The 12,175-nt window shown below is 43.4% G+C and overlaps 1 protein-coding gene across 1 annotated transcript in view; it reads left to right on the forward strand.

Moving 5' to 3' along the window:
* VCAN (versican) overlaps nucleotides 1-12,175 on the forward strand; it is a 165,686-nt gene that overhangs the window by 107,843 nt on the left and 45,668 nt on the right. The gene's annotated exons all lie outside the window — the stretch shown is intronic.

Below are 12,175 nucleotides of genomic sequence, written 5' to 3' on the forward strand. Positions count from 1 at the left end.
GTCATCATGGTGCCTATGACATGTATAGGGCATTCACATTTCCAGCAGTCTCTGTCTTGTCACCAAGGAAACATCCCAGTTTTGAGGCAGGGTATCGCATTGGCATCTAACTCTTGTTCTTTGTACATTCATTTCAGAAATGAAAGACTATTTATGCTAAAGAAAGTGAATTTTTTTTTGCATTTACATTGGGAAGAGCAGTGACCTTTGGTGAGTTCATAGTCCTCATTTCCTTTCCTTGTCAGTGCAGGGTGCTGCTTGGATAGTTATGCAGACAGAGAGTTACTGTGCTATTTTTGTAAATCCGTTTAGACCATGACATAGTCTTATTGATAGAAATGTTGGAATTTGACATAAGGCCATTGAGTTCCCTTTATCGACATATATAATAAATCTATCCCCCTAGTTGTGACAAAATGGAACTAAATATCAACTCAGGAGAAGCAGAAGTAGCTTAGAATGTATTATCTAAGAACGAAATTAAAAATATCTATTCCTGTTATATGGGGATTTGAAAAAAATTTTCTAACATAACATTTTACTTGAGTATTAAGAGCCACTAGTGTCATGCAGCTGTGAATTTTGATATATTTATATATGTGGTATTACATAGCGCGAACCTTGTCAAGAGGCAGCGGAGCACTGTACAAGGGTAAAAACTTACCACATTGGTATATCAGAACTTTCCTTCCATTCTTCAGTTCTTTGGCTCACGGTTAACCGTGGCTATGCCGTGGAACAATTCCTGTACTTGCTGTGGTTTGAGTATAACAGGGTTTTGCATTTATCAACTCCAAGGCAGAGGATAATTATATAAGTAAATGTAGGCCAGTCAGTGTATGTAGTCGATCTGGGGTTCAGATTTGAGTCATCCGTACTAGCCTGTAGAATGCACTCCCAATGTCAAGAGGAAGAGGTACACTTTAAGACTCTTTGCAATTTCAGGAAATCCTCTACAAGTCTCAGGGCAAGAGAAAGGATGCTCCAGAGGGCGGATCCCTTTTCACAGAAATATATATTGTAACACATCTTTGACCATTAGTCGATAGGTGGATACTCATACAACTCATACAAGTTAACATCCAACTTAATTTACTTTTTTTAATGTGGTTATCCTAAATGTACACCCAGACTGCCTGTTCCTTAGGCTAAGGCGGTTGCGTTGCCATATATAATGTCCGTGGACCACTATCCTATTCCTGATAGGTCTATAGAGTGACCATGAGTTCTCTCTTACATCATCGATATTTAATTTCTTTCTATGCCCACTTATTTGAGTCATAGAGCGTTCCAATATCGTACTACATTTTCACCTTATATTGTAAGGCTGCAAACCACTTAAAATATTGTGTTAATGGTGTGGTTCTAGATCTATCTAATGCTCATTTATTTGTGTTGTCTTATTTCCATGCCTGTGTATTCAGTATCTGCCCTTGCTATTGTTTTTTCTCTTTATGCATCATTTGGAGTTTTGCTACTAGTCTTTAGAATATGGTAACAATACCTACATATAAGATCTATGGTGGTGGCCCTATGGATTAATAAAATCCAGTCAGATTTGCAGGCCTCTTCGTCAAATGAGTGCATACCACTGCAAGAAACTGCCCCTGAATGCAATTAAAAGCAACAAATATTCACAGTGACTGCTGCACTGCCTATGCACGGCTCTGACAGAAAAAGAGGCCACACGCAGGATAGGGGCTTATCTAAAAACATGACGTCTTAACATGCCAACACCTGCATATTCAACTGACTCCAAAGGATTACTTGCAAAGTGACTCTGTGTGAAAAAAAAGGATTACATTTATTTCAGTAGAGACCTTTTGCAGGTCTGTGAGCCATTCTAGGGAAGAGACTAAAGCACCTGTGAGTAGTGGAATGAGTCCAATAATTCTTACACCATGAATAATGGCCCTTTCAAAGGACACTTTCCTTGGCTACTGAAGGCCTTGCAATCTGCTTCTAATTGTTCAATCATACAATGGCCATTTGAGCACTTTCGTCACCCTCAGTCCCATGACTCAAGGAGCCCCCCCCATAACTGGCAGATCCAAATCCTCTTATTGTCTAAATCGATAAAACTGAGATATGGAAGCAAGGCCAAGGGGCCTTTTCCTTGGTACTTTGTCTCATTTTCATTAGTTGGAATTAGAGCATGAAACTGAATCAGAATTCGGGGATTAATAACAAGACATATATTTTCAAACAACTCATTCACCTCTGGTTCTCAGAGCTGAAATGACAGACATTGTTAACAAACTCAATGGTACTTATTTTATCAATATTGAAAGGGATTACTGACCCCACCAGGATTGACACTTGTGACCATGAGGTCAAACACAGATTACTTGAATTAATGCATAAATCTACTAAGCCACTAAGGTAATGCAATGGTAGTGGTGTATTCCTGCAATCCATATGGTCAAGAGTGTTAGGAAGGTGTTATGAGGACAAACCAGGATTTCAGAAACAATTGTCAAGAGGCAATTACTTTACTCCACTGTGGCCAGACCAACAGATGCTCAATAAATATCTCTGCAACCCCCCCCCCCTGGTTCAGCATGGAACTACCAAGACTATCAAGATACCTAGGGTTTATTAAAGAATAAAAGGTGAATATCAAACACCTTTCATGTGTCAGTCAGAGCAAGTGTGCCTACACTGGGGAGATATGAATCCAATGTTGGAAGTTAGTCAGAGGCCTTCATAAGCCTTATACTGTCCTGAACATGAGGGCCACTATATAGAACTGCAAGAGTTCTCAACCCTGCTAGATGAATAAACTCAAACAGGACATATGCAAAAGGGTTTGTCAACATTCCTAAGTTGTTCACCTAATGGCTCAGTACATTATTACATCTGTTGCAGTGTTTTGTTTTTGACTTCCACTGTGAAATGTTCATGTCGTGATAGGTCCACTCAGCCTTTTATCTTCTCAAGGCTGATAAAAAGAGTACCTTTGTATCCTGTAACTGTATATTACCGTTTTTTGTGTCAGAATGCCATGAGCTAACGTTACAAATGCATGTTATGCATTCAAGCAACAGCAACAATGCTGAAATTGTTGACAAGGAATAAGATTGAGGGCATGGTTTCCAGTGTATTTGTCTACATTTGATTTAAAAATCAGAAAACAGTCTTCTTGTGGATGTCTTTGAGAAAACGCTATTCAAAACACTCTTAATTAATTGTTCAATTGGACAAGAGGTTGAGACAATTGCTGTCCTTCAGAATACCCTTCAAGATATTTTCATGGTCATAAGCAAACCGCATGAATAGACAACGAATGCAGGCAGTGAGGCCAGTTGAAGGCACGTTCATTGCAATCAATGGAGACATGAAGAAGGCCAGGGAGAGCTGCAATCACAATAGTCAGAACCCTTGCACAACCTTGCCTTCCCTAGGCAAGATCAGCAGTGGCTGGCACAGGCAAACGCGGTGCGGCACGTGGTGGTGGTGGTGGGAGGCAGTCAACAGACGTCGGAATAAGTATATATACATGAATAAATAATACCTATTCCGTCATCTGTCGACGCCCCCTCCACCCCATCCCACCCTGCCCCGCCACCCTACTGTGCTTACCTCTGCCGGCCTGCGGGCTGGACTGATCCCATGAGGCACAGGGTCAGACTGATTTGCATATGGTCATGTCTGAACTGGGGTGGTGTGGAGTGCAAAAAAACGATGGATTTGGGCCCAGATCTCTGTACTGGGGTGAATGAATGACATTGTTCTGCATTTTGTCCATCAACTGTGGTTTTTGCAATTACCTCTGCCGGCCGCCGCTGTGTAAGATAGATTCTAAAAAGTCACGGTGGACCATAACACACACATCAGTTAACTTTACCTTGTGCAAACTGTCAAATGTGAACAAAGCTCTTGTTAGGTTCAACTATCCCACTGTGGGACCACGCATTGGCCTGCCAAGCGTCTGTCTAATATGAAGTCATTGCCTGACAGGCTTTCTAATAAGACCCTTAGATGTGCCTAGACGTGAAAGCGCCCAAAGTGCTCCATGTCTCTGCATCTCTATCATAGTGACGCTTGTTCTCGTCAATGCACTGGCAAGCTGAGTGACGGAGGACCAGCATAGACTCTCATGAACTAGCAATTTCCACCATGCATGGCCACTTAAAGAAGACATCATATCATAGTCTGATGACATAATAGAGAGAGCAAGAGTGTGAGAAATAGTGAAAGAGATGCAAACAGTGAGAAAACAAAGAGATGTTAAAAGTGACAGATGAGCTTGAGGCAGACAGAGAGAGAAGAAGGAACGCAAATAGAGTGCTAGAAAGAAAGAAAGAGTGAGAGATAAATGTAAGAGTTCAGAAACGTTTGCGAGAGATGATATAGGGGTAGAAAGAGAGACATAAAGAGAGATGGAGGTGAGAAGAACAGACGTAAATGATGTAGGCTACATAGAGAGGTAAGAGGGAGAGAATGCTACAGAAAAGACAAGGCGAGAGGGAGGAGGAGACGTTTTTGGTGCAAGAGGATTGAGAGAAAAAGCGAAAGAGGGTGAGAATTAGGAAACGGGAGAAATAACATAGAAGACAAAGGTCTTTTCTCGTATGAAGCACGAATAGAGTCTTCTGAGAATCTGATAATCCCACAGGACAGTCTGTCCTTTAAATGCTTGAGGGTGAGTGAAATTGCAGCTCTCTCTAAGAGTGTATATTTCAAAGAAATATTCTGGATCCTAAAATATCCCGACAGACACCGAATAAATGTCCATTCCTTCATAAGTAATGGCGCTGTGGATTAATGTAGCTCAGACGACATGGAGAGCGGCCAGTCACCAAGTATGTGAGCCACAGAGGCCTGCCAGCCAGCTGCAAGAGCCCTGGTCTCATGCACGCTGCTGTGTCTCGCTTGAGGTGCCCAGTGAGGGAGCCAGTGAGGGGAAAGGCGTAGACAGGATACATTTATTTTTAACTGAAGTAAAGGGCTTACTTCAGGGTGTCTGTTGTAAGTTGTATTTCATTGTTATTTTTTGCTAGTGATTCTCTCTTTTGAAATGACCTTTGCTTGACTAGATGGTTCTGCAAATCAATGTCCTACAAAGACGTCTCTTCGGAGTAGTTTAAACATCAGTGCACTACACTGTTAGATCACAATATGTTACCAGCCAATCAAAAAACAAGCACTGCACCAACCTCAGAACACACAAATGCTGTAAATTGATGAAAAGACAAACAAAGACTTTTTTTAATTCAATGAGGCAAATTCTTAGAAGCATTCTAGGGCCTGCTAGGATATGACACCCCCTCAGACTAAAATTATGCAACCCTAAGAGTTTGTATCTATAAATTCAAACCTAAGCATTACACAAGATTCTAAACATGAATTGCAAAGTGTTTTTTAAAAATGGGCTCCCTTCATGGTTCAGTCCTTTAACATTCTGGGGCCTCAGAGGCTGAGTAGCTGATTTGTATTGGACGTCCTTTCATTGTTGGGCGCTGCTTTCAGCCGCCACATTACTATTCTCAGCTGGAGACTTGGCAATGTTTGAACACCCAGGAAGGTAAGCAGGGCAGTCTGCGCAGGCGGCATCAGCTATGTCAACACCTGCAGCGACTGAGTCAGATAATGCTCCTCTTAAGGAAATCAGGATAGAAAGGGAATAGGCGGAAGGGCCGACGGAAGGAAGGGGTGAGTGAGCGTGTATAGTGTTAGGCGCCACTGCTCTCAAGTGTTGTTGCAAGTGTGGGCCATCAGAAGGTGGGAGATAGCTGGTACGGGAAAATACATGTTCAGAAAAGGATTCCAGTAATGGCTGATTATGAAGAGGTGATGTGCAACTATTTTTCTCCAACAAGGTGTTAACCTCAACTAACAAAACCAAAGATATTCTCAACACAGTACGGGAATTATGAAATCCGAATCGTGTAACCCCACCAATCCCTACCACACAGAAACTCTGCAACGACCTAAGTAATTTTTTCATTGAAAACATTTCATGAATCCATGGATACCAAACATAAGGAGGTGGAAAATTGGCCTGTAAATACCAACAATGACGCCATGACCACCCTCCCATGGATAGGCCAAGATCAATTCTTGGAGTACCTAAACAAAATATAATCAGGCTCCCCAAACGATGTATGTCTTCCGGAAATACAAAAATCCATCTGCAAAGCATTTCCAGAGACCATTCTGTCTCTTGTGAATCTTTATTTAACCCAAGGGACAGTTCCACAAGCCTTTAAAGAAGCAGTGATTATTCCACTTCAGAAAAAACAAGGAGTCGACCCCCAGACGTTGGACAACTATAGTCCAATATCCCTCCGCCCCTTCGCCCAAAGTATTGGAGACACATGTCTCAGCACCTTTATTGAAAACACCAATTTCTTAGACTCACATCAAGCAGGTTTCCGTGCAGCCCACTCCACTGAGTCCCTTATTCTATCTGTTAAGGATGACCTAAAGGGGACGGCTGGGGTAGACAGCACTCAAGCCTTGATTCTCCTGGACCTGTCTGCAGCTTTCGATACCGGCAGCCATGAGATCTCGGTGGACCGTATGGCTGCAGCAGGTCTCAGTGGGGCTGCCCTGAATTGGTTTCAATCATTTCTTGCGGATAGAAAACAGTCAGTTTGGCTCTCTCCGTACAAATCTGGCATAGTCAACTTGGAATGTGAAGTACCACAGGGCTCATCCTTATCCTCGCATCTCTTCAAAATGTATATCCGCCCCCTCATTGTCACGCGTCGTCAGATGGGATTTCAAATCTAAAACTATGCCGATATAATGGAGCTGGTCTTCCCAATTAAAACAAATCTACAGATTCCAAGGAATTTCTGAAAAACTCCATGTTGTTCATTATGAACTGGGTGAACAAAAACCAACTAAAACTCAATGCAGAGAAAACGGAAATCATCATTCTCAGCGATAAACTTAAGTATTGGACCCCCGCCCAATAGCCCACTGAGCTAGGCCGCCCTGCACTAAAAAAACTCGATAAAAAGCCTAGGCACACACCTTGACTCAGATCTTAACAGGAACATGCAGATTGAAGCTGTCATCTCCGCCTGCTTCTTTCAACTGCGGAAACTGAGGAAAATCAGAACATTTTTCAGCGGAGAGGAGTGTATCCAAATCCTCATCTCCTTGATCCTATAAAGAATGTATTATGGCAACTCAATATACCAGGGCCTTCAGCGCAACCAGCTACATTGTCTGCAGCTAATACAAAATCAGACAGCCAGAATTATATACCAACAAGGCAGACGATGTCACATTAAGCTGCTGCTAAAAGAGCTGCAATGGCTTCCAGTGGAGGCGCGCTCCATGTTTAAAACTGGCTGTATCCTGTTTAAAGCCTTACACGGGACTGACCCAAAGTACATTTCCTCAAAAGTCCATAAGTACACCCCACCACTGTACCTTAAGATCCATGCACAAGAACTTATTAGAGGTACCAGACTTTAGACACCAAGGAACAGGAGGGTCACGCTTCTCAATACTAGCACCTAAATTCTAAAATGCTCTGCCACCCCCATTGAGACTTGAGTCAGACCTCCTTTGCTTTCGGAAGATGCTGAAGACCTGGCTCTTCACCCAAGCTTATAGCTAGACATCAACCTTTCTAACTAGTAACCCCTAATGGAAAGTAAAATTTCCAGCGCCAAGAAACCTGTTGGTGAAAGAGTGCTTTACAAGTTCTAATAAACATAAGATAACATAACATAACTGGGGTGGCTACAAGGTGTGAGACTGAAGGCAGCAGAGCGGCATGTGTGGGGAAAGAGCTTGCACCAAAGAGTATCCACGCAAGGGCCAATTTGAGGATTGGAAAGTGGCCGCACTGTAGGCCAGAGTGAGATGATGGCATAGGTCCTATGCCACCAGGCCTCAGAGCACTTGGTGAGAGCATGATATGTTCTTTGTCATGTACTTTGGGTCTAGAAGAGCATAGGTACATAACTGTAAATGCCATCAATAGGTTTACTATGAATGAGAGAAAAACTATTAAAGTAAGTATGATTTGGTTGGCTATCAACAATCAGAATGCAGAACAATGTTATACATTCACCCCAGTACAGAGATCTGGACCTATATCCATCGTTTTCTTTGCTCACCATGCCATTCCAGTTTTAACCCAGCCATGTGCAAATCAGTCTTGACCCTGTGCCCAATGGGAACAGTCCAGCCCGAATTGCCCGGCCAGGGGTGCGGGTTGTGGGGGCGCCAACCAACACTGTCGCACCCGCGCCACCAACACTACCAACACTAAAGCCAGTCATGGGCTTGTCTCCTGATTATATAATGAACTTAATATTGAAAATGAGAAGTTTGGCTCAACCGAATATGCTTGAGAGCTCGGGATAAAGACACAATGCTTATATAGGAGAAGGCCTTGCATGTGCCATGTCAATGTCCTTTGTTATTTTATAAAAGTAGCCTTGGCTTGTATCCATTTTTTAACCCAGCCACTTGTTGAGTCACACCGTCTGTGAAAGTGCACCACAGGTGTGTGTTGTCCACTACTAACTATCCCCATGCACGCCTCTGTATTATTGGACATTATTATTTTTTATAGGTCTTATGTTAGATAAGCACGCCATGCTCCTGATTACGAGTGGCCATAACATTCCGACACCGATGTGTTTGAACTTATCAGATGCAATAATGATCTAAAATCACATATTCTGAGTTTCTGTTGAAGGGCTTGCAGATGTTGGTGCACCTACACCGGCGGCTACAGTAACTATTGTACACTTTTCCTTCTCAAAATTCGGGCAGCTTTGATCTGCCGAAATGTTAAGAAAGATGTGGTCTTCAGCACAACTGGTAATTATAGGGTAGGTTAATGTGATACAGCTAGAATTCCAACCCCTGCGCCAACAGGAAAACTCTGAACCATTTAGAATCAGGCTCCAGGAGTGTTACGCCTATGTTTTAAAGACAAATATTATTTTACACATTGAATATCTGTATGTGCGCTGTGTCAAGAAGCTTTACTATTCAGGGAACCCACTTTATTGATCATGATTAGTTGTTGCAAATAAACTATAGTTTCTTGGTGGCAAATGGCATAAGTAATGCATTTCTGGGGATTAGACAGCACGTTCCGGAGGTGGTGACTGGGTAGCGACTCAGTGAACCAATAGAATAAATAGATAATAACAAACACACGGGTCTCAGCTCCTGGTGGAGCACTTATGCCAAATTGGGTGCAAACTACGATCCCCGCCGTACTCAGTATAACAACCATTGGTGACCGTTATCAGGGCAGACTGGCGAAGTGGGAGGGGGGTGACAAAAATGTTTTAAAATAAATAAAAATGAAACCACTTACCTTCCTCTTGCCGCTCACCGCATCACCAACTTGCTGCTCTTCTGCTGCTGCACTGCACAGACTCCGCAGCGACCAATCCTGGCACTGCTCTCATGTTTGAAAGCAGCATCAGGATTGGCTTGAGCACTTTGAATTTCATTTGCACTCCCAGACAGACTGGGAGCCTGTGCTTTGCTGTCTCCAACCCTGCAACACTGCTGGGTTGGAGACAGCTTCAATGAGCATGTCGGTTTCGCCGTCCTGAGATGGCCGGCCAAACCGACATGCGCACTGACAGCAGTGTTGCCCACCACTCCTCCTCCAGCCTGTCACCGCCTACCCCACCCCCAAGACTCGTTCATGCTAAAAAGACAACTATAATAAACGTGTATTATTATCATTTTTTTTCTCCGAGTTTTGCTGCTGCCGGTGGGGGAGGGTGGGGAGGAGGTGACGCTCCTCCACCATAGCGGAGAAACCGCCGCTGGTAACAACCTGGATGCAAAATCTGGTGGCCAAATAAAAGACATGTGGTCTTATAGGGCCCCTGAATCAGCAATAACACACACATAGTGAGACACCCCCCGTTTCAAGGTGCACGTAGTTGAATGGGCCAAATTGCTCATTTATAAAATAGTAAACTCTGTAAAATGGTTGACAAGATAAGCTCAATGCATCCATTATAGATTTGTAAATGAAAGAACAAAAAAAAAACATATTCCTTTTTTGTACGTTATGCAATGTGTCTTTGAATATTTGTATTTATATCAGAGAGACGGAAAATGTAGTGAGTGGCATCTTAAGGGTCAGAGGTAGTCTTTGCGCTGATCACCGCTCGAGGTGCGAAGCCGTGCAATATGTGTGTTATTTCCTAAAACTCGGCAGATGCTGGTAACAGAACATCCCCCCCGCCTGGCATGTCACGGTTCACCCCCCTCGCGTGGGAACCAGTTGTCCACATTTCCAAGCCTCATTTTCCAGGTGTTTTTGGTCATCGCCTGCGAACGTGCCAAGTCAAGGCTTGTCGAGAGAATAGCAGGTCTGCTGGGACCGACACTTCCAAATACTTCAGTAATGAATGGCCAAGGTTCGGGGACCCTGCAGCTTTCATGAACTACAGAAACACCGACCTGGGAGCGCGGGAGACCCCACAGTTCAGAGGCAGACGTCATTTGCGGCCCGGGTCCATTCATTAACAGGCCATAATGTGTTTTCCGGCCTTTCCACAAGATGAATCTTTTCTCGGCTTTGAGTTACAAAGCATTGTCGGACTAATTATAAGGTCCCAAAAGATACTTTAATTACAGGGATGCAGAACATACAGGTAGTTTGAACTCCCAGAGTGTCACTGATGTACAGTGCTCTACGCACATGCGTTCGATGGACAAATGTTTGTTTTCTAAATATATAACAGGCAGTTATTGGCCTTTTCTTCTGATTGCCTCTTACACCAAGTTATTGGCATGATATTAATTCTGAACGTAGAGTGCAGTACAACCCGAATAGCCTGCTAGGGCCGAATTAATATCTCTTACCATTGCCTAATCAATACGTGGCATATAACGAGGTATGAAGGATTAACCGATAGTTCTGCGCCTTGATCTGGAGGTTCAACAAATCTCTCTGCTGGCCGTTCAGCTCACTACCCTTAATGATGCTCTTGCTACAACTTGCAATTCAGTTGTATGCATTGTAGAAAATAATGAATTCTTTAAAAAATATTTTGAATCCTCAAGATTCCAAAAGTAAAGCTGCTTTAGACATTTGCCATTACCTACTATTTTGTATAGACCTACATTGCTGGCTGACCCCTATTTCCGGAAAACCCAGACGCGCATAAAAAATATAGATAGACATCAAACTTTCGTATTCCTTACTCCAAATGAAATAACTTGTCTTTTATTACCAATACTTAAGATCTGTGCACTTTAGAGAACCAGCCAAATAACATATACCAGCTCCACTTGGTTGTAAGTTAGATGAATGCGTCTGATGCACAACCAAACGGGTTCCAGAAAGGTCTTACTTTTCCAATGCACTAAACATTAATATATTTCCCAAACTTTGAACCTCCATAGGGTATGAGATTCAGGGGTTTTGGAGGGTGATACCGCTGAGCTCACTGGAGATGACATTTTTGGGAGGGTGAGGATTGTTCTGATGGCGAGCGATGCCACTTTGGCGTCTGGGAGGCATCTTGTTTCTTTGTAGAGTGCATATGAGTCCAGGGAGGGGGACAGCCTTCCAGATGAAAGTGATCTGAGAGCTATGACTCCAGCTTCAGACAAGCAGAGGGCCCAGATCCATGGGATTCTTTTGCACAGTGGAACAAGCAGCAACATACATCACACCTGCGTTTAAATCCCCACGTCTGGTATGATATATGCGCCTCTTTTAAGAGAGCTTAGCTTGCAAGTCTTAACACGTCTCATGGCTTTTGATCCCAACAGTAGTGTGAAATTGGTCATGGGAAGCGTGCAGCAGATAAAGCGTGTGTGCAAAGCTGTTGCAGAAGCTGAGTTAGCGGCCAGCGGGGTCAGCAAGACTGTTAGGTTCCATAAGCTATGGTGGAGTCACACGCACCACAGGCGACAACATTCTCCCGCTCACGTAGGCTGAGGGCGGACATCTGGCGCAGCCACTTACCTGCCCTCCTACTATTTCAGTTCACCATGACGTCAGACTCATCTTTATTAAAATGTGCTTGCAAAAACAGAGGATGTCTTATCAGCCTCTCTGTTAAAAGTCCTTACTGCCTTATAGAGATTGGGTGTGAGCAGTATTGTTTCTCACATACTCGAGCACAGAGGCACATTTAACCCCAAAGGCCAGGCTTGTGGACAGGCGCCCACGTCCACTGTCCACGCATGCATTGGCAGGCTATTCAGTGAG

This window comes from Lissotriton vulgaris, chromosome 3_1 (assembly GCF_964263255.1).
Source record: "Lissotriton vulgaris chromosome 3_1, aLisVul1.2, whole genome shotgun sequence".
NCBI classification, from domain to species: Eukaryota; Metazoa; Chordata; class Amphibia; order Caudata; family Salamandridae; genus Lissotriton; species Lissotriton vulgaris.